Consider the following 23,948-nt stretch of genomic DNA (forward strand, 5'->3'; position numbering starts at 1 on the left):
AGGCTGAGAGCTGAGGTGCAAACATTCAGGCAGCAGGATGGTGAGACTCTATATGAAGCATGGGAGAGGTTTAAGGACCTGACAAGAAGGTGTCCACCAGATATGTTCAATGAATGGGTGCAGTTACACATTTTCTATGAAGGCCTTTCTTATGAATCAAAGAAGGCAGTAGACCATTCATCCGGGGGATCTCTGAACAAGAAGAAGACCATTGAAGAAGCCATAGATGTCATTGAAACTGTAGCTGAGAATGACTACTTCTATGCTTCTGAAAGAGGCAACACTAGAGGAGTGATGGAGCTGAACAATGTGGATGTACTGCTGGCCCAAAATAAGCTTATTACCAAGCAGCTGGCTGACCTTACCAAGAAGATGGAGAGGAACCAAGTGGCAGCAATCACCACCTCATCAGTAACCCAAGAGGGAGTGAATGCTGAGGCAGAGGAGGAGCAAGAACAAGCCAACTACATTGGAAACTCACCCAGGCAAACCCATGATCCATACTCCAAAACTTACAATCCTGGATGGAGGAATCACCCAAACTTTAGGTAGGAAAATCAACAAGATCAAAACCAAGATCAGAGACGCTACAACCCCAACAACCATGCAGCTCACCAACATTCCACACAAAGATCATATCAACACCACCCTAACAACACCTCTCCATATCCATACCAAAACCAGAATAACCCAACTCAGCCCTCCATTCTCAACTCACCCTCATCTGAAGATAGACTCTCCAAAATTGAGACTATGCTTGAGGGCATATGCAAAGAGATTCAAGATAATAAGGTATTCAAAGAGGAGGTGCGAGCTAGCATCAAGAACCAGGGAGACACCATCAAGAGGCTGGAATTTCAAGTGGGATACTTATCTGAAAAGATTCCCAAACCTACTGATAGCTTCCCAAGTGACACAGAAAAAAATCTGAGAGGTGAAGCAAAGAAAGTCAGATAGGAAGATTGCAAGATGGTTACTACAAGTAATAAGGAGACTGAGGAAAAGCAAAACAAGCCATTAGAACAACTTGGAGAGACATCAGCAGAGAAACAGGAAAAAGATTGCCAAGAACCCAAAACTTCACAAAAGGAACTGACACAGAAGGAGCTGCTGAAACTCTATGCACCTTTTCCCCAATTACTCAATGGTGCTGTAGAGAAGAGAATATACTCAAGGTTTCTTGACCTGTTTGCATCCCTCCATGTAAACATACCATTCATCAAGGTCCTCCAACAAATGCCCTCATACATTAAGTATATGAAAGAGCTGCTGACCAGGAAAAGCTCACTCAAGGGAGGGTAAACAATAGTGATGAATAAGGAATGCAATGCTCTCATTCAACCAGAGTTGCCTATAAAAAGGAAGGACCCAGGGAGTTTTCACATCCCCTGTGCCATAGGAGAAACAATATTTGATAAAGCACTCTGCGATTTGGGAGCAAGCATCAACTTAATGCCTTTATCCCTTATGAAGAGACTGCAGATCAATGAGATAATGCCCACAGATGTAGTCATCAGGCTGGCTGACAAAACTCAAAAACAAGCAATAGGAGTGGTGGAAAACGTGTTAATAAAGGTTGGGAAATACTTTCTTCCCACAGACTTTGTCATCTTAGACATGGAAGAGAGTCACATTCACCCAATCATATTGGGAAGACCATTCCTAGCTACGGCCAGAGCACTTATAGATGTAGAGCAAGGGGAGCTAATTTTGAGGATCCATGATGACAACTCAGCTTCAATGTCTTCAAACTCTCACAAGAAACAGACCAAGAGAACAAGGGACCAAGCAAAGACTATAATGAGATACTGAGGGAGGAAGCAAGCACTGAAGCACAACCAACACCTTTGGGAAACTCCTTAGTTGATGAACAAGGCAATCAGTAGCTGTCACAGCTCAAAGAAAATAAGGAGGAACCTAAACGACCAGAGTCATACGAGACGAGCAACAAAATTTTCTTAGAAGAAGAAGTCACAAAGAGCAAGGCAACATCAAAAGGGACAAAGAAGAAGGCACCAAGGGGGTGGAGGAACAAGAAGATCCCTACAGAGGACTTCTCTCCAGGGGATAAAGTAATCTCAGCTTACTTCCCAGCTCTTCCCCCCGATCTCCCCACTATCCCATCTCAGTTACCTAAGGTCTTCACCATCAACAGAGTTCTTTCCTTAGAACATGTGGAGATCCTTGATGAAGCCAATGGATATAGGTCTACTGCAAGAGGGGAAGATCTGAAGCATTACCAACCACCATGACAAAGGCAAAACGTCAAGCTAGTGACGCTAAAGAAGCGCTTCATGGGAGGCAACCCATGTTTTATATGCTTTTAGATTAGTTAATAATGCAAGGTTCATGAATTTCAAATCAACTTGATATGCACTTGCATGAGTCATTGTGTACAATATATAGTGAAGAACAAGTTTGGTGTTCAAGGCACACTAAGAGAATATACATGTAACCCACATAATGTCACTCTTAGAGGCCTTGAACAAATTTGTTACATCACATGGCACCAAACTAAGTTTGGTGTTACAATTGTTGCACACATGGATGTTGAGTTAGTCAATTGGTTTGCACTAATGAATGGCACTTAGTTAATTAAAACAAAAACTTTAAAAAGTAGTTATTCTTTTAATTTTTCCGCCGCTTTCTACAAGAATATTTTTTTAACCACTTTTTTTTCTTTTGTTTTGTAGAATCATTGATGAGGCATTGAAGGGTTCGGATAACACAAAAGGAAGAATATTTCACACGTGTCTCAAGGGGGAATGCATTGGGAATGGTTGCCATGCAACATTGGAAGAAGAACAAACTTGGAAACTGAACCAACCCCATCATAAAGTTGGTAATCCTTGTGCTTATTCCATACAAAACCCCAACCATTCATCATACACCAACCTCATCAATCCACACCTTTCATCCACACACTACTTCCCTATATAAGTAGTTCGCACTAAGTACACCCTTAACATTCCAATTTCACTCCCCACACTTCTCAGTCTCGAAACCAAACACTCTTCCCCTTCATTGCACCCAATCTTAACCCAACCGAATTCCCTCGCCTATTCATACCTTCCACCACCTTCACACATCAACTCCTATTTATGGCATCATCAAGCTCCAAGAGGCAAAAGAGGAAAGAACCGGTGGAGAGCGCCCCTTTCGATGAAAGGAGAGTCAAAACTGCGTTCCATAAACAGGAATTTGAGCGAATAATGCTCAAAAAGATACTGCCTGAGTTAACATTCCAAATCAACGAGGATGAATGCCCACAGATTTGAGAGAAAATTGAACAAAGAGGGTGGCAAAGGCTCACGAACCCAGAGGGGAAGATCAATGCAAACCTCATCAAAGAGTTCTATGCAAATTTGGTTAGAGAAGACAAAACCAAGGACTCATCCTTGTCACAAAGGTCTCGCCATATGGGCACATAGAAATCATGGATAAAAGTTCGGAGAGGACTTTCACTGTGAACAGACAAAGGCTCAAACACTACTTGGGCAACATGGAGGAAAACCCCAAAGTGAAGTATCATCCCAAGTAATGGAGGAATCGTCGAGCTAGCGACGCTAAAAGAGCGCTTTGTTGGGAGGCAACCCAATCTGAGGTAGTTTCTTTTTCATCGTCATTTCAATAAAAATCACAAGTTGTTTCCCCTGTATTGCGAGGAGCTAAGTTTGGTGTTCCACCAAAGATATGGGTATAATCACACTACACTCCAATGACAGAGTGCTAACTCCAAACAATCAGGGGATCCACTTAGCAGTAGTTTAGTCTGAAGTTAATGGTTGTTTTGTTAATAACAAAATATGAGGCTCTCTGCAAGTAAGCAATCTATTGTACTAGGCAAAAGAACTAAGTTTGGTGTTCACACACCAAATTAAGTTCAGAAATTCGCAAGCATACATGCAAGCTAACTATGTCTCAAGTGCTTTGGAAAAAAGCAACTTCCAATAACTTTGCAGGAACCTTCTGAAGAAATGGTGCACCACCATCCAAGGAAATGAAGGAGCAAAAACTATGGATGAAAACAACAAGGGGATAGCAAGAAAACATCACTCGAAGGTTATGTTGTTACTTAATTCCATAGACTTAAAATGCTAAAACTTGGAAGTCCAAAGGAACTTGATTTTATAGTTGCTCATTAATTTAGATAATTAGAGTTTAATGTTGCTTATTTGCTCTTGTCATGTGTGTGCTGTGTTTATGTCACTGCTGCATTTTCACCTTGCTTACTTGTATGCTTGTCTCCTTTTTAATAAAAAAAAGAGAATGTGCGTTATCAAAGACCAGAGTGGAGTTTATATTATGGAGTAAATTCCTTAGTTTGTGATGTGGTCATAAGTTAGCTAAGTTGGTTCAACCACAAGGTGGGAAGATAACTATCTGGCCTGAATCATATGCTTGAAACACACTCCATGAGACTAGCTAAATAACAAGATCCTAATAAAAAAAAGGGGAAAAGAACAATAAGAGTTGAAAAAGAAAGAAAAGTTAATAAAGAATAAGGCTAGGCACCAAGGGTTTGAAACTTGAGAGATGTGTCTGTGGTGCTCTTGTACCAAGGATCTGCTTGGATGAATAAGTTCATAGGAGTGCTTCATCACTTGGTAACTTGGGTTAACTAACCCGGGATTATCAACTGAAAATTCACTATCAAGAGCAACCTTGCTACAGAACATTTAGTAACCCAAAGAGGTGCTGGACACCAAGGTCTCAAGAAAGAAAATAAACAAACCATGTGCCTGTGGTGTGTATGTATGGGGGAAAGAGACTTGAGGGAGTAAGTCCTTAGGGGTGTCTCAACACCTAGCACCTTGAACCAACTGGGTCGGGAGTGCTGGCTGAAAGCTTATCTTAAAGAGTCGCCCCCTCACAGAGCACCTAGTCTAAGAACACAAACAAGCCCTGAAATAACAAAAAGGATCAATGAATAAAAGTCTCATGGGATGCAATCAAGTGAGTGTTCTAGGACATGATAAAGGTCTGAAAGCCCGTGAAGGAATGAACCTAAGTTGCTATGCATGAAACCACCATAAAACCAAGGACATAACTTCCACAATAATGACTCATTTCTCTTGGCATTCCATTCATCATTCTCTTGTTCCAGTACTTGCTTAGGGACAAGCAAGCTTTAAGTTTGGTGTTGTGATGCCAGGGCATTTTGGCCAATTTCACTGACCTTTTCTTTATTGTTTTTAGGGTAGTTTCATGCATTTTCTTAGGGAATAAGCAAGTTTTGGGTAGAATTTCACTTACATCTTGATTCAAGCATACATTGTGCACTTTACATGATTTCATGAGGATTTTGGTAACGTTAATGAAGAAGGTGACTGCCACTAACGTTCTCGAACCCACACTCTCACTTAACGTTAACACCACTAACGTCCTGAGCTAAACACCCTGCCTACTTCACACTTTCTCTCTGCAAGTAAATATAAGCCCACTGAAGAGTATAACTGCTTCAAACTCAAGATCCAAAGGCCCATATCCAAGACTTGAAGAACCAACTAGAAGATCAGAAGAGTAGTATATATAGGGGTAGTTTTGAATTACGAAAGGAGCTTTTGGGGGAATTGGAAATTGAAAACTACTCTCTGTAGAATTTACTTTCTCTGCACTTCTAGTTCTAGTTTCATAATGTATTCTCCATCTTTGTTTTCTATTTCCAGAGCTATGAACAACTAAACCCCTTTCATTGGGTTAGGGAGCTCTGTTGTAATTTGATGGATCAATACTAATTTCATTACTCTTCTTCTATCTTTTCTCTTGATTTTACTAGAAAGCTTTTAATCTTCATCCAATTGGGTAGTTATCTTGGAAAAGAAGCTATTCATACTTAGATCTCTTCTAAACCTTGGAAGAGGAATGAAGAGATCATGCTAGAAATACTTTCTCATGTTGGACCAAATTGGGTTTGGTTGGATATGGTGACTATAATCCTACCAACACTTGATTTGGGAATGCATGTGGTATAATCAGTGACCATACTTCATCTCTTCTCATGAGCAATTGACCAAGGAATTGGCTATTGATCAAGATTTGAGAGATTGAATTACCAAGGAATTGGAATTCGATCACTTAAGATTGCCAAGGAGATCAATGAATGCATTGATTGAGGAAGTGATGGAAATAAACTTGATCCGGAGAATGCAACATCTCCTACGCCCAATGAATCCCCATTTCTGATCTTACCCATTCTCTTTAACTTTTGCAATTTACTTTTATGAGCATCTTCCCTATTCCCATTTACAATTCTGCAATTTACTTTCCATCATTTACTTTCACCTCTTTACTTTCTGCATTTACATTTTCTGCTATTTACTTTCCCGCCATTTAATTTCCTGCAACACTCAAACCAAATTCTGCTACGCTCAACTAGAACATTTTCCTCTAATTAAAGTTGCTTGACCAATCAATCCCTGTGGGATTCGACCTCACTCTATTGTGAGTTTTTACTTGACGACAATTCGGTACACTTACCGAGGGAGATTTGTTGAGAGACAAGTTTCCGTGTGCATCATCAGGTCGCGGGAAGGTGACGCGGAGGCGTCGTCCACGCGTTAGCGTGGATTGAAGTTTGCAGATGCGACGCGGATGCATCATTCACTCGTTCGCATTGCCTAACGTCGGAGAAGCTATAGCAAATTATATATCAAATCGAAGCTCCGGACGTTTGCTTTCTAACGCAACTAGAACCGCGCCATTTGGACCTCTGTAGCTAAAGTTATAGCCGTTTGAGTGCGAAGAGGTCAGGTTAGACAGCTTAGCAATTTCTCCAACTTCTTGTATTCCTTCCACTTTTGCATGCTTCATTTCCATCCTCCAAGCCATTCCTGCCCTATAATCTCTGAAAACACTTAACACACATATCAAGGCATCTGATGGTAATAAGAGAGGATTAATATTAGCAATTATAAGGCCAAAGAAGCATGTTTTCAATCATAGCACATAATTATGAAGGCAAATATAAAACCATGCAAATAGTATGAATAAGTGGGTAAAGAGTTGATAAAATTTACTCAATTGAGCACAAGATAAACCATAAAATACTGGTTTATCAACCTCCCCACACTTAAATAATAGCATGTCCTCATGCTAAGCTCAAGAGAAGCTATAAAGATGAAGAGGAATGGTAGATTAATATGAAATGCAACCTATCTATATGAATGCAACTACATGCTAAGATGTTCCTATCTACTTGGTTAAAAGTAAATAAGTTCTCTAAGATAAATAAAAATCAAATTCCACTAATTCAAATTATATAATAAAAGACAAGTAAACTTGTAAGAAGATGGCTCATGAAAGCAGGGAACATAGAATCAAGCATTGAACCCTTACTGGTAGTGTATATCACTCTAGTCTCTCAAGTGTATAGGGCAATTCACTCTACTCTTCTCTAATCATGCTTTCTAAACTTTGTTCTTCATCTGATCAATCAACAAATATTTAATGTACCAATGCAAACATCATGAGGTCTTTTCAAGGTTGTAATGGGGCTAAGGTAAGGGTGAGGATATATGTATGGCCAAGTGAGCTATAATATGAATCTTTAATTAGCCTAAGCTCTCACCTAATATACATATACTCTATATACTTTTAAATTCATGCCTAGCTACCCATAATTCCCACTTTTGTATGATTTCCATACTCATGTACCAAATTTTTTTGATATTTCTTTACTTTTATCACATGTGCATTGATCTTTTTATTAACTTAGCATTGGGGTAATTTTGTTCCCTTATTTATTTACTTATTTATTGAATATTTTTGGATTTTTCTCTTTTTTTTTTGTAGAGAAATAATTATAACTTATCAATGCACATGGATTTTCCATTATTTTTCTATTTTGGTTTTTCATGAGTAGGTTCCCAAATTCCCAATATTCAAATAAATTAGAAACATGATACATTCCCTTATTAACCCATGTTCCCACAATTTCCCAACACTTAGTTGATGCACAATCTCTATCTTAAGCTAACCAAAGATTCAATTGGGGTATTTAATTTGTTTTTCTGCTTAAGGCTAGTGATGTGGTAAAATATAGAATGAATGGGATTAAAAGGCTCAAAGTGGCTGACAAGGGTGATTTAAAAGGCTCACTTATTTGGGATAAGTGAGCTAAAATCAAACAATGGCCTCAATCATATGCAAGCATGTAAATACACTAAATAATGGACATATAGAATGGAACAAAGCAAAGATTGTAATCATAAAGAAGAAAACACACAAGAATAAAAATTTATGGTTAAATAATGTAACCATGTAAATAAGCTCAAAATCTCACAGGTTGTGTGTTCTTAGCTATAATTCATGTTCCAAATACAACTTCAAACAAGTTTTGACATAAAAAATTATATTTATTTTTTTATTTAAATTAGTGAAATACTATAAAAAAAATTTTTGAAAAAGAAAATATTACTTCAACCAAGTGGTAAAATATGCACAAAATCAAATAAACATACAATCAAATATGCAAATGCAACAACTAACAAGAAAAATAAACCATTGGTGTTGAGATAGAAGAGTAACTAACCCATGGAGATCAGTATCGACCTCCCCACACTTAAAGATTGCACTGTCCTCGGTGCATGCTGAGATGTGTAGGTGGACGGGTTGTTCCAACTGATGCTTTCCTTCAAGGATTGTGCAGTTGGACTTGTTTGTCTCCCCTTTTAGAAGTTTCTCCCTTTTTCCATCTTCGGTGGCCAGCCTGAAAGAAGAGAAAAAGAAGAACAGTAATACCCAGAAGTAAAGATAAGAAAATAAATGAAGTATGGGTGGGTTAATGCCAAATAATAAGGGTCTCATTTACATGGAAGCTTCAACATGTTCGTGAGAAAATAATAGAAGCACATGGCATACCAGTGGTGCAAAATTTGCAACAAAGGAGAGGGGAATGTGGGTAATGCAAGATAGTATAAGTTCATATCAATGCAAGAGAAGTACGAGTATCATAAAAGATTAGCATTGATTTAAATAATGTTACCCAATCAGAATAAAACAAGTTACTAAGCACCCAAAATATTTCAAGAGAAGATGCAACAGTGAAATAAGAAAATTCAATACCAAAGAAAAAATAATAAATTTAGAAAAGAAAATAAAAATATACACTAAATTAAAATGCAATGAATGAAATATTCAAATAAATTAAGTAAAATAAAATAAAAGATAAGAAGAATGAGAAGGGAAAGAAGGGAAGAAGAAGTAAGTAAGAAAGGAGGGAGGAAAAATTAGGATTGGAGAAGAAAAAGATAAGATATTTGGTAAATTAGGATAAGCTGTGCGGCGCAAGCGATGCGGTCGCGTGGGCACGCGGTCGCGTGACTTGCGCTTAAACTGATTGACGCGGTCGCGTGACCCGTTTTTATGCTGCTGGCGCGAGGGCAGCCTCGCGCTCGCACAACTCTCTGTTCAAAATCATTGAATGCCAAATATTGGGCGACGCGATCGCATGGGGCATGCGATCGCGTGAGTGGCCAGTATAAGCATATGACGCGGACGCGTCAGTCATGCGTCCGCGTGAGAAGGATTGTGCGTTCAGCACCAATCCAGCACCACTCTAGCACAACTTTTGGTCGTGCACCCTTTTCACGTCGAATTCCAGGGCACACGGCCGCGTGATTGACGCGGTCGCGTGGGAGGCCAGTATTCCCACTTGACGCGGACGCGTCGGCGACGCTGCCGCGTCGCGTGTGTGCTTTTTTTTTTAAATAATGCAGTAATCAGAATGCAATGCTAATATGAATGTTACGCAAAACTCCAGGTTCAATAAAATAAAATAAAACTCGAAAACAAGCAAAACAGACTAGAATTAAAACTTAAAAAGGGACGATCATACCATGGTGGGTTGTCTCCCACCTAGCACTTTTAGTTAAAGTCCTTAAGTTGGACATTTGGTGAGCTCCCTGTTATGGTGGCTTATGCTTGTATTCATCCAGGAATCTCCACCAATGTTTGAAATTCCAGTAGCCTCTGGGATCCCAAATCTTGTTTCTACACCCATCTTCAAGTTGATTATCATGATTCCATCCGGGTGGTTCAGCTTTAGAATTCTCAGTGAAGCGTCCAAACAACTTCCTAGACCCATTCAATTGAGCTCTACACCAACCTTTGCGTTTAAACTTAAAGCTTCCAACCATAGTGAACCTTGCAGAACAATTCTTACCACTGGCCATCTTTCTCTTACTCTTAATGCCACAAAGAGCTCTAAGTTGACCATCCGTCTCCAGTAGCCCATATTCAAGTGGGATTAGAAAGCTAAGGGATATGAATTTTACCCACTTGAATGTTGTGAAGGATGATGGCAACTTAGGGGGAGGAGTCTCCAATAACTTTGGCAAGGTGATTTCAAGCTCCACTCCCTTGTGCTCTTTGACAACTTCTACCTCTTTGCAAACTTCTTTAATTTCAACTTCTTCCTCTTGGTAGCATTCTTCCAATTCAATCTCTTCTTCATTACTTACCAAGGGCATGGGAGGTAGTGCTTTTTCTTCTTGAATTTTCATCTCTTGATCAACCTCTTCAAAGTCTTTAGCCATGATATGCCTTGGAGGTTGTACACCCTCCTCAACATCAATTTCAAACGTCTTTGAAGGAGGTTCTATAACTTGAGTTTCCCATGGAGGTTCAGCATCTCTAAAGTCTGCAACCACTTCTTCCTTTTTAATAATTGCTGCTTTGTCCAGTTGTTTAAGTATAAATTCGTACTCATCCTCGATGATTTTCTTTCCATGACAACTCCTTTCAACTACTTTTTCATCTTTAAGGGTCTCTCCTACCTTTACCCGTAGGGCCTCTTCTAGCTCTTTATGAAGTATGGATTCGCGAAGATGATTCCTTCTTTCCTGTTCCATATCAATAGCATAATTGGGATCATCTTGCTCTTGGATTGATGGATGTGGGTGCTCTTCCATAGAGGATGGTGATGGGATGAAAAGATCATTATGTGGTTGAAAAGGAAGTGCACTAGAGCTTGAGGGTTGAATATTGGAGGTAGAGGGTTGGTTCATGCGGGATATAAGATTTTGGAGTATAGAGGTGAGACCAATGATGTTAGAGATGAGTGTATTGTTATCCAATAGAGGTTGGGGTGGATCTATGTATGGCTCATTCGGTTCATAGGGTGGTTGGTATGGTGGATGTGGGTTAGGGTCATATGGAGGTATTTGGTGGCAAGGGGCTTGTGAGTATGGTGGTCCAGAGTTATTTTGAGGAGAGGGTTCATAGGCATATGGTGGTGGTTGTTGATAGTCCATTGGAGGTGGTTGTTGCCATGAGGGTTGATCAAATCCTTATGGCTCCTTCCATCTTTGATTGTTCCAACCTTGATGCCTGTTCTCATTGTAATTTCCTCTTCCTACAACATAATTGTAACCAGACTCATAGCCAAAGGGGTGAGAGTTCATAGTAGCAAATAAAAATTAAAAACGAAAATAAAAACAGTTTTAAATTAAAAGGTTATTTAAATTTTGAATTTAAAAATTAAATTTTGAAATTTGAATTTTAAATTTTAAAATTTGAAATTTGAATTTTGAAAATTTGAAATTTGAAAATTTTGAAATTTGAAAATTTTTAAATTTGAATTTTTAAATTTTGAAAAAGTCAACAATATAAGATAAAAATTTGAAAAAGATTTAAATTTTGAAAAGGTTTGAAGAGCAATAACCTCTTAATTTATGAAAAAGTAAAAATAAAAACAAAGATAAAAACAAATAAACAAGTAAAAAGTAAATATTTACAATAACCAATAATAAGGCACACGTTTGCAATTTCCCGGCAACGGCGCCATTTTGATGAGAGAACTTTTGCGTGGTCTAGAAATTTGCAGATAAATTCTCGTTGCAAGTATAGTTTCTAAACCTTCAAAAGTCCTTTCATACAAACGTTTTGGTTGTCACAAGTAACAAACCTCTTTTAAAATTGATAACCGAGTATTTAAACCTCGGGTCGTCTTCTCAAGGAATTGCAGGGAGGTATGTTCTTATTATTGGTTATGAGTCTTGTAAATTAGGGGTTTTAGAAAGTAAGGGAGCAGTATGTTGCATAAGAAAAATAAAATAAATAAACAACTATAAAATAAACTCTTGGCAAGGTATGAAAACTGAAAGTCCTATCCTGGTTATCCTTATCAATTGTAATGAGAATTAGATTTTTCTCCCACTTTGTTAACCTCTAATTATGAAGGTAAGTTAAGTGGATGAATTAATTTTTGAACCCTCAAGTCCTAGTCTTTCCTTGGGAAAGGCTAGAGTTATTGGAACTCGAATTAATTCTTGAAGAATTCCAATTTTCAATCAACAATGAGTTTGATAACTCAAGTGTCTCCAATGACTCAACCAAAGCCAAAAGGGAAAATATCTAAATTAAATTAAAAGCATTCATATAAATAAAGCAAAGCAAAATTAAATCTGAAAATACCTCAAATTGCATTAACAAAAGAAATCAAATCTAACATGGATATTCATAAATTAAATTGAGAAAATAAATAAAAAAAACATTGAACCTGGGATTGAGAGTCACTCCTAAAACTAAGAGAAATCCTAAATCCTAATCCTAAGAGAGAGGAGATAATCTCTCTCTCTAAAAACTACATCTACTCCTAAAATTGTGAATTATAAAAGCTTGTTTATAAATGGATGCATTCTCCCACTTTATAGCCTCTAATATGTGTGTTCTGTGCTGAAAACTGGGTCAAAAATAGCCCAAAAATTGCTTCCAACAATTTCTGTTACGTTCAGGTCGCGGGAAGGTGACGCGGAGGCGTCGTCCACACGTTAGCGTGGATTGAAGTTCGCAGATGCGACCCGGACGCGTCATTTACGTGTTCGCGTCGCCTAACGTCGAGGTAGCTATAGTAAATTATATATCAAATCGAAGCCCCGGACGTTAGCTTTCCAACGCAACTGGAACCGCGTCATTTGGACCTCGGTAGCTAAAGTTATAGCCGTTTGAGTGCGAAGAGGTCAGGCTGGACAACTTAGCAATTTCTCCAACTTCTTGTATTCCTTCCACTTTTGCATACTTTCTTTCCATCCTCCAAGCCATTCCTGCCCTATAATCTCTGAAAATACTTAACACACATATCAAGGCATCTGATGGTAATAAGAGAGGATTAATATTAGCAATTATAAGGCCAAAGAAGCATGTTTGCAATCATAGCACATAATTAGGAAGGCAAATATAAAACCATGCAAATAGTATGAATAAGTGGGTAAGGAGTTGATAAAATCCACTCAATTGAGCACAAGATAAACCATAAAATAGTGGTTTATCAGAGTGGTAGAAAATCTCCTAGTTAAGGTGGACAAGTTCGTCTTCCCAGCAGATTTTGTGATTCTAGACATAGATGAAGAAGGAAGTGATTCAATCATACTGGGAAGGCCCTTTCTAGCCACATCAAGAGCCATCATTGATGTAGAAAAAGGAGAGATGATCTTAAGGGCACACGACGAACAAATAACCCTAAATATCTTCAAGGAAATGAAACTTCCTGCTCAAAAGAAAGACTCCATGAGGATTGAGGAGGAGGACCTAAACTGGAAAGAGAAGCCAAAGGAACCGTCTCTAGGACTCACAAATTCACTCTTGGGAAAGAAGCTTGAATCTGAGGAAAAGCAGAAGGATCAAAAGAACAAAGAAACTGAGAAGAAGCTACAAGAAAAGACACCAGAGGGGACAGTGAAGAAGAAGGCCCCTGACATTGGAGAGTCATCAAGAAAAGGGAAGAAGAACAAGAAAAAGGTGCCTAAGGGGTGGAGAAATAAGATGATCCCAACTGAAGGGTTTTCACCAGGTGACAAAGTGAAGTTAACTTACCAATAGTTGGAAACACCTCCACATTCTAATGAATATTACACTGTCAGTAGAATACTCTCATTGGAGCATGCAGAAATTGTCAATCAAAACATAGGAAGAAGGCTCACAGTGAGATAGCTCCCTTGGCGTCCTGTAGTCTCCGTTTTAACCCAGCCAGTATGACTTTGTTGGTGGCTTTCGCCTATCTATTGGCTTGTGGGTGCTCTATAGAGGTGAACTGGTGCTTGATTTTCAAATCAGCTACCAGATTTCTGAAGCCCATGTCGGTGAATTGAGTGCCATTGTCTGTGGTAATAGAGTGTGGCACCCCAAACCTTGTGACAATATTTCTGTATAAGAACTTTCGACTTCTTTGGGTGGTGGCATTAGCTAATGGCTTTGCTTCAATCCACTTTGTGAAGTAGTCTATGCCTACAATGAGAAACTTGACTTGTCCGGACCCTTGGGGGTAGGGTCCAAGAAGGTCGAGCCCCCACTTTGCGAATGGCTAGGGTGAAGTAACGCAGATGAGCCCCTCAGGTGGAGCTATGTGGAAGTTGGCATGTGATAAACCACTATTTTATGGTTTATCTTGTGCTCAATTGAGTGGTTTTTATCAACTCTTTACCCACTTATTCATACTATTTGCATGGTTTCACATTTGCCTTCCTAATTATGTGCTTTGATTGAAAACATGCTGCTTTGGCCTTAAGTTCCCTATGTTTAATCCTCTCTTATTACCATGAAATGCCTTGATATGCGTGTTAAGTGATTTCAGAGATTACAGGGTAGAAATAGCTCAGAGGATGGAAAGGAAGCATGCAAAAGTGGAAGGAATACAAGAAGTTGGAGAAATTGCTAAGCTGTCCAGCCTGACCTCTTCACACTAAAACAGCCATAACTTGAGCTACAGAGGTCCAAACGATGCGGTTCTAGTTGTGTTGGAAAGCTAATGTCCGAGGCTTCGATTTGATATATAATATGCCATAGTTTTTCTGACGCTAGGTGACACGAACGCGTGCTCCACGCGGACGCATCACAGTGACAAAAATCAGCGTGGCAGATTTCGACCCAGTTTTCGGCCCAGAAAACACAGATTAGAGGCTATAAAGTGGGGGAATCCATTCATTTATGATCACCAGCTCATAATACACAATTTTAGGATTTAGATGTAGTTTTAGAGAGAGAGGTTCTCTCCTCTCTCTTAGGATTAGGATTTAGGATTTTTATTATGTTTAAGCTATAATCTCTTCAATCACAGGTTCAATGTTCCTTTAAATTACTTTCTAGTTTTATTTATTCTATTACTTCAATTGTTATTTATCTTTTCAACTTGACTTATGCTACATTCATGTTATGATTTTCTTATTTAATACACATTATTGAGGTATTTCAGATTTAAGATTGTTTTATTTATGTTATGAATGCTTTCAATTTATCCAAATTATTTTCATTCAAGTAGATTCTCTTCCCTTTTGGCTCTGGTTAAGTAATTGGTGACGCTTGAGTTATCAAATAAAGTAGTGGTTGAAATTGGCAGATTACTAATTGATCTAGATCGCTTTAAATCTAGTCTTCCCACAGGGATTGACTAGGACTTGAGGATCAAGCTAATTAGTCCACTTGACTTAACTAAGTGGGATTAAAATCTAATTCTCATCACTGTTGATAAGGATAACTAGGATAGGACTTTTGATTCTTATACCTTGCCAAGAGATTTTATTTTTATTAATTTATTTTTCTGCCATTTAAATTATTTGTTCCCTATTTCAAAAACCCCCAAAATTCTACCTTTTTGCATAACCAATAATAAATCATACCTCCCTGCAATTCCTTGAGAAGATGACCCGAGGTTTAAATACTTCGGTTATCAATTTTAAAAGGGGTTTGTTACTTGTGACAACCAAAACGTTTGTAAGAAAGGTTGATTGTTCGGTTTAGAAACTATACTTGCAACGAGGATTTATTCTGAATTCTAAACCATCAATCTTCAGTTCTTCAGCATGCTTCTGGCATGGTAGGCATGTCTTGACAAACTCTGTTGCTTCCGTTTGCAAGATTGGCTAGTAGAAACTAGCTCGGAGTACTTTTTTGGCAAGAGCTCTTGCCCCAAGGTGATTGCCGCACATGTCACTGTGGACTTCTTCGAGAACTTCCCTTGCAGCAGAGGTTGGGACGCATTTTAGGAGGGACGTAGAGATTCCTCTCCTATATAGGACGTCCTGTACTATGGTGTAGTACTATGCTTCTCGTACTAGGTTTTTTGCCTCCTTTTTTGTTTGCGGGAAGTATTTCTAACATGAGATAGCTGACTATAGGAGTCATCCACCCCTGGTCCTGGTCTGATGTATTTAGGACCTTCTTTTCTTCCGTGGTTGACGGATTTTGTAGTGTTTCTTGAATGAGGCTTCTATTATTATCCCCTGGTTTGGTGCTGGCTAGTTTCGAAAGTACATCAACTCGGGCATTCTGTTCACGGGGTATGTGTCGGACCTCATATCCCCTAAATTGTCCGAGCTGTTCTTTGGTTTTGTCAAGGTATTTTTTCATGGTGGGATCCTTAGCTTGATAGCTCCCTTCTATTTGCGAAGTGACTACTTGGGAGTCGCTAAAAATGGTTAGTCTTTGAGCTCCCACCTCCCTAGCCAGCCTCAAACGAGCCAGTAGTGCTTCATATTCAGCTTGATTATTTGAGGCAGGGAACTCGAACTTTAAGGAGAGCTCAATTTGTGTTCCTTGATCGCTCTCTAAAATGACGCCTGCACCACTTCCGGTTTTGTTTGAGGAGCCATCCACATAAAGGCTCCACTCTGTGGGGGTGCCCGGGGTGTCAGAGTACTCCGCGATGAATTCGGCCAGGTACTGAGATTTGATAGCTATCCGGGCTTCATATTTGAGGTCGAATTCGGATAACTCAATTTCCCATTGTAGGATTCTTCCAGCTAAGTCTGTTTTCTGTAAGCTCCCCTTTATGGGTTGGTTGGTCCGCACTCTGATGGTGTGAGCTTGAAAGTATGGTCGGAGTTGTCGGGAAGTGAGTATGAGGGCGTAGGCGAACTTTTCTATCTTTTGATAGTTCAATTCAGCCCCTTGTAAAGCCTTACTGATGAAGTAGATGGGTTGTTGCCCACTTTCGTCTTCTTTGACTAGTGATGATGCTATTGCTCGACTTCCTATGGTGAGGTATAGTATGAACTCTTCGCCTTCCTGAGGTCGAGTAAGGACGGGTGGTTGCCCCAGAAATTTCTTAAAATCTTGGAAGGCTTGTTCGCATTCTGGGGTCCGCTCGAACCTCTTTTCCTTTTTTAATGTTGCATAGAAGGGGAGAGATCTTAAGGCTGATCCAGCTAGGAATCTAGACAGAGCTACTAGTCTTCCATTGAGCTGCTGGACCTCCTTGACACAAGTTGGACTTTTCATGCGAAGTATGGCCTGGCACTTATCTGGGTTTGCTTCGATTCCTCTTTGGGTGAGCATGAAGCCCAAGAATTTGTCAGCTTCTACCGCGAAGGTGCACTTTGCGAGGTTAAGTCGCATACCATGCTTTCTTATGGTGTCGAACACTTTAGCAAGGTCGGATAACAACAATTCCGCATTTTGTGTTTTTACTAGCATGTCGTCTACGTAAACCTCCATTAACTTTTTGATGTGGTCGGCAAAGACTTTGTTCATTAATCTTTGGTATGTAGCTCCTGCATTTTTGAGTCCAAATAGCATGACTATGTAGCAGTAGTTTGCCTTTGGAGTTAGGAACGAGGTCTTTTCTTGGTCGGGTGGATACATTGGAATTTGGTTGTATCCTGAATAGGCATTCATGTAGGAAAGGTACTTGTATCCGGAAGAGGCATCCACTAAAGTGTCTATATTTGGGAGTGGGTAGGGATCTTTTGGGCAGGCTTTATTGAGGTCTGTGTAGTCAGTACACATCCGCCACTTTCCATTTGACTTCTTTACCAAGACAATGTTGGCTAGCCATAAAGGGTACTTAACCTCCCTTATGAATCCCGCCTTGAACAAGGCTTGTACCTGTTCTTCCACAGCTTGGGACCTTTCTGGGCCAAGCTTCCTACGCTTGTGTTGCACTGGCCGGGATCCAAGATATACTACCAATTTGTGGCATATTAGTCCAGGATCTATACCTGGCATGTCCACGGCCTTCCATGCAAAGAGGTCAGAGTTATCCTTTAGGAACTTTATTAGCCGTTCCTTTAGGTCCTCTTTCAGATTTGCCCCTATACTTGTTGTTTTGTCTTGAGTGTCTCCGATTTGAACTTCTTTGGTTTCGCCTTCTAGTTGAGGGCGAAGTTCTTCGCGAGCTCGAATTCCCCCGAGTTCTATAGTATTGGTTTCTTTTCCTCTGGGGTCACCTTTAAGATTTAGACTTTCGTTGTAACAGCGTCGCGCGAGTTTTTGGTCTCCCTTTATGGTAGCGATCCCTTCCGGGGTGGGGAACTTCATGCATAGGTGTGGAGTGAAGAACACGGCGGTGAGCTGGTTTAACGTTGTCCGACCTATTAACGCATTGTAGGTGGAGCTCACGTCGACTACAATGTAGTCTATGCTTAACGTCTTAGACCGAGTTCCTTTCTCAAAGGTTGTGTGTAGCGGGATGTACCCTAATAGCTGAATTGGGGCGTCTCCTAGCCCAAATAGGCTATTTGGATATGCTCTAAGTTCTTTTTCTTGTAGGCCGAGTTTGTCGAAGGCGGATTTGAACAGTATATCCACAGAGCTTCTTTGGTCGACTAGTGTTTGGTGGAGGTTGGCATTGGCAAGTATTATGGTGACTACCACAGGGTCATCATGCCCTGGGATGATGCCCGCGGCGTCTTCTTGAGTAAAGGCGATATTGGTGAGGTCGACCCATCTGTCTCCTCCTCCAACATGGTACACCTCCTTGAAGTGTCTTTTGCGCGACGAGTTAGAGATCCCAACTCCTGCGAATCCTCCATTGATCATGTGAACATGTCTCTCAGGGGTGTGATGGGACGTTCAGCTCGTCCGATCTCTTCATCCCTTCTTCTTTTCTTTGGTTCATCTGTTTTATTGGTCAGGAACCTGTCTAGTCTTCCTTCCTGGGGTAGCTTCTCTATAACGTTCTTCAGGTCGTAGCACTCATTGGTAGGGTGCCCGTAGGCTCTGTGGTATTCGCAATACTCTGTCCGACTTCCTCCTCTTTTATGCTTAATTGGACGAGGGGGCGGGATCTTCTCAATGTTGCATATTTCTCTGTAGACATTCACAAGGGACACCCTGAGGGGAGTGTAGTTGTGGTATTTTTTAGGTTTTTCTGTAAGCTGATCTTCTTTTTTCCTAGACTCTTTATCCTTGTCCCGAGATGGGTAGGAGAATCCGGATTTTGAGGTTTCCCCTAATCGAGATTTTTCCTCCATATTAATTTACTTTTTTGCCCGCTCTTGTACATTGTTCAGAGATGTAGGGTGCTTTTTGGATATGGAGTGGCTAAAGGGCCCTTCTCGTAGGCCATTGATGAGACCCATGATGGCTGCTTCTGTTGGCAGACTTTGTATGTCCAGACATGCTTTATTGAATCTTTTCATGTAGTTGCGGAGGCTTTCCTGATCTCCTTGTTTAATCCCTAGCAGGCTTAGGGCATGCTTGGCTTTGTCTTTCTGGATGGAGAATCTATCTAGGAATTTCTTGGCGAGGTCATCAAAGCTTGCTATTGACCTTGGCGGCAGACTGTCAAACCACTTTATTGCCGTCTTGGTCAAAGTGGACGGGAAAGCTTTACAACGGATTGCATCTGAGGCATTCGTAAGATACATCCGACTTCTAAAATTGTTGAGATGATGGCTTGGATCAGACGTACCGTCATATAGAGTCATGTCGGGGGCTTTGAAATCCTTTAGGACTTTAGCCTTCATGATCTCTTTTGTGAACGGGTCTTGGTCCTTATGAGGGCTATCTTCGTGGCTGGATCGAGTGGTCTTAGTTTTGAGATCAGCTTCGAGCTTTAAGAGCTTGTCCTCCAGCTCTTGTCGCCGTCTCATTTCTCTACGGAGGTCTCGCTTGGCCTCTCGCTGCCGATCGGCTTCTTGTTCAAGTTGTTTAAGGTGATGCTGTTCTTCACGGATAGCGTCCAAGATTTCTATGTTTGGGGGTTGTTTATCTCCCTTATTTTGAGGCGTATCTTTTGGCATGGCATCCGCGTTCTTATGCGGTGTTCTGTCCTTCAAGCCAGAGTTGTGATCATTGTCAAGGTTATCCTCCGTGATGATGGGATGACTTCCAAGTCCCCGGCAACGGCGCCAATGTTCCGAGGGTTATCTAAAACTGAAGGTCGATCTCGGAGGAGATCTATTGTTGTGGTCGGAGCTGTTATGTCCGACTTGCTGATCCTTAAGATGTTGCAGATCCTTGATCACCGGATGGGGGTGGTACCTGCAAGAGACTCCGATGCTTAAGTTAGCATGGGCTTTGAGCAGGTTTTTTTATGTAGAATCATAGTATGAGATATACCTGGGTGCTCCAGTGTATTTATAGTAGTTTGGGATAACCTCCCTTTGAAATAAAGTTTGTTATCTTATCTTATCTTTCGTGGGTGAGTCCCTGATAAACCACTATTTTATGGTTCATCTTGTGCTCAATTGAGTGGTTTTATCAAGTCTTTGCACACTTATTCATACAATTTGCATAATTTTACAATTCCTTTCCAATTTTGTTATATGATTGAAAACTTGCTTCCCAAGCCTTTAAATTGTATATTTTTAACTCCCCTTTATACCATTCGATGCCGTGATCTGTGCGTCAAGTGTTTTCAGACTTTATAGGGCAGGAATGGCTTAGAGCATAGAGAGAAAGCTTGCAAAAATGGAAGGAGCATAAGAAATAAAGGAGACAACCAGCGAGGAGCGACGCGCACGCATGGCTCACGCGTGCGCATGCCTGACGCGTACGCGTGACATGCGCTACCTGCAGAAATCGCAGAAAACGCTCGGGACAATTTTGGGCCAATTTTGGACCCAGTTTTTGGCCCAGAAACACAGACTAGAGCCGGGGGACGAGCAGAGACTCAACACACATTCTCATTCTCATAGTTTTTAGATTTTAGATTAGATTCTTAAAGGGAAATTACTCTTCCTCTAGGTTTTTCTTCACATTCATGGTTCTAGTTTTTATGCTTTTTATGCTTTTGCTTTGGATATTAAGAAGAGTCACTACCTCCGTTAAAGTTGCTACTATTCTAGTTTGTTTTCTATTTCTTAACTCTTTTGATTACCTATTAACCCTGTTCAGATAAGGATGTTGCATTTTGGGATTTATTAATGCAAAGAACTATTTTTTACTTTTAATTAATTTTTAATTCCTATTTTATTTAATTTACCCTGTCTTTTTCTTATATTTTTGTGAACGTTATATTCATGTCAATGGAGTAGACTCCCAACTTGACTTGGGGGTTGATTAAAAGGAGACCCTTGAGTTGGAATGCTCAAGTGATTAGTTAAATTGGAAGTTATTGGCTAACTCTCTAGGCACTAACGCTAATCCTTCCCAAGGGAGAGGATTAGGACTTGTGAATAAGAGTTAGCTCAATCACTTGACTTTTCTTTATTTAGTAAGGGTTAACTAAGTGAAAACAACAACCTCTTGATACTACACTTGGAAAAACCTAATAAAGATAGAACTTCCAATTAATCTTCCCCCGGTCAAGGCTTTTTATTTGATTATATAAATCTCTTTTAATTTACATTACTTTAATTCACAATCCTTTATTTTTCTGTTCTCCAACTTTCAAAATTCGTCGGAAAATTTCTGACTGATAAAATAGCACCCTTTTGTCAACTCGTTGGGGGACGACCTGGGATTCCTACTCCCAGTATTTTCATTCTAATTTTGTGACAACCCTTCTAAATTGATAAGTAGATTTTCGTCGGTTAAGAACTGTGCTTACAACACTGTTCTTACTATAATTTCTTAATTGGCCGATTTTTGCTTCTATCAGTCCCCTTATCTTTAGGCCAGCCGCCTTCAGGTGGGCTGTGATCTTCTGTTTTGGGCCTACTTGGGCCCTTATAACAACTTGGCCGAGCTCTTTGGGCAGAGGTCGGTGTCGACCAACCTTTATAAGAGGTCGGTCATTTTTGTTTTTATCCAGCCCGGCTCACATAGCTCGACTCATGGTATGAACATATGGGTTAAGAGGAATTAAGGTAAGTATCTTGGAATTTGAGTTGCGATTGGTGGCTGGAAATTATATGGATTGTTTAGGTTTGTGTATTTTGGGTTTTTGTTTGTGGTCTTCTGGTGGTAAAGGTAATGGAGTGCTTTTGTTCACATAGTTTGGCTAGCGATATGACTATGATGTATGAGGTTTGTTTGAAAAAAATCAAATCACACTTCAAATATTCCTATAAACCAGAAGCAATAAATGCAATTAATACCAATTCTTCACTTAATCCAGTTATTTGATTAGTGAGCTCCTTAATAAATTGACTTTGATACTTAGCCATTGAGGTCACCTAATTCATTTCTTTTAAAGAGCTACCTTTGGATCATAAAATTAGTTTTGTCCAAATCTGACAAATACCGCATCTAGAAATGACTCCTAAGTAGATTACTATTAACTTCCCATTAGCACCAAGAGTAAGTTAGGCTAGATAAATGAAAAGAAATCATACGTATTCTCATGTCAACACGTACAAAATACCATTCAAAATATTCACACAGTTTAAATACCCATTTTTCTACTCTGTCACCATAAAAACTGGGAGTTCAACCTTGATGTCTCTGATCTTAATGATTGTTGTGTTCCTCATGGTTATGCGAGGAATGTTGGAGCTCCTCATCATCAGATTCACTCACAATCCTCTTCTTCTTCAACGCCTACTATATTAAGTCACATATTTTATGTAGCGAGTCCTCCGATCCATCTATTTGCTTGTTGGTGGTTGAAACTTGATTAACAATTTCAACATGGCTCTGTTGCAGGCTGCAAACTTAGTTTGTTGATGGAGTTCTCTAGATATCACCATCACTCCCTCAATAATGACAGTGTCAAATGATGGATTAATTTAGTAGAATTCAATATAAAAGTAATTGTCTAATACTAGAATTAAAAAATTGAAGATATAAGAAAGAAAAAATATGAGTAGAGAAGTATTATTTATGAACAAGAGAAAGATAACAAGTGATAGTGATAACACCCTATTCAAGCAGGGAGAAACTCCTAAAGAAAGATCTCCAGATTCTTCTCTAACTGAAGTAAATGATTTTTCTTGTGTTGTCCCATTCTCATAACTAACTCCATCGTTGAGGAGTGATTCTCTGGGTCACATGGTTGAGTACATATTTAGTATTTCATCTTAATTACAATAAAATCCTTCATCCAGATCGGTGTTTTCTTAGTCCTTGGCTTGTTTCTTCCATATGGGCCGACCCAATTCTCTGAATCTATAATCCATTCCCATATTAGCTTCATTGTTCATTGGAATAGTGATGGGAGAGCCATCATATGAATAATGCAGCACTGACAACTCATTTTCTGGAGATTTCAACAAATCACTGAAACAATTGTGCAACATTTTTTACAGTAATTTCTTAAACTATTTAGTCAATGTGAATTAGTCCCCAACCAAAGCAACCTTTTTAATTTATTTTTAATGTGCTGCAAGTTTTTTTTTTTGCAAAAATTTTCAAGCTATCCATGTTTTATCTTTTCTAATATCTCTCTCTTGGGAATTTCTAACATGGGTTTCATAACAAGTGTTTAGTGAATTAGTTGGTAACTCTTAGGTGCTACAAGCAATGAAACTCTTGCAATCATCCTTTTTAGATAATTTACAGATAAATATAATAAGAGGTAGGTGATATGATGATATGAGTGAGACTTTATTCATTTACCAAACATGGTAATAAAAGGCCTGATCAATCAAAATAATAACAGTATATTGTTAATATAACCAGTGAATCATGCATGTAGTGTTTTATAAGTGGCAATTCATATACCTACTTTATATAAAGTAATTTGATAGTTTTGTAATACAAGACAATGCAATATGGTCACGTCTAAGTCACCAAACAATAGATATCAATCAATATCTGGTAGATATGCATTATTATTTCATCACACAAATTGCCATTATATATATAGAATTCTACTGAATAATGTACCTTCCATATGATGTGCCGTG

At 39.4% G+C, this 23,948-nt stretch overlaps 1 non-coding gene across 1 annotated transcript; it reads right to left on the reverse strand.

The window, feature by feature from the left end:
* On the reverse strand, positions 1-107 carry LOC112781747 (small nucleolar RNA R71). The gene has a single exon (XR_003192507.1). It is a non-coding gene; the product is annotated as a small nucleolar RNA R71 (small nucleolar RNA).
* Between the last annotated feature and the right edge of the window lie 23,841 nt (positions 108-23,948).

This window comes from Arachis hypogaea, chromosome 19 (assembly GCF_003086295.3).
Source record: "Arachis hypogaea cultivar Tifrunner chromosome 19, arahy.Tifrunner.gnm2.J5K5, whole genome shotgun sequence".
Lineage (NCBI taxonomy): Eukaryota > Viridiplantae > Streptophyta > Magnoliopsida > Fabales > Fabaceae > Arachis > Arachis hypogaea.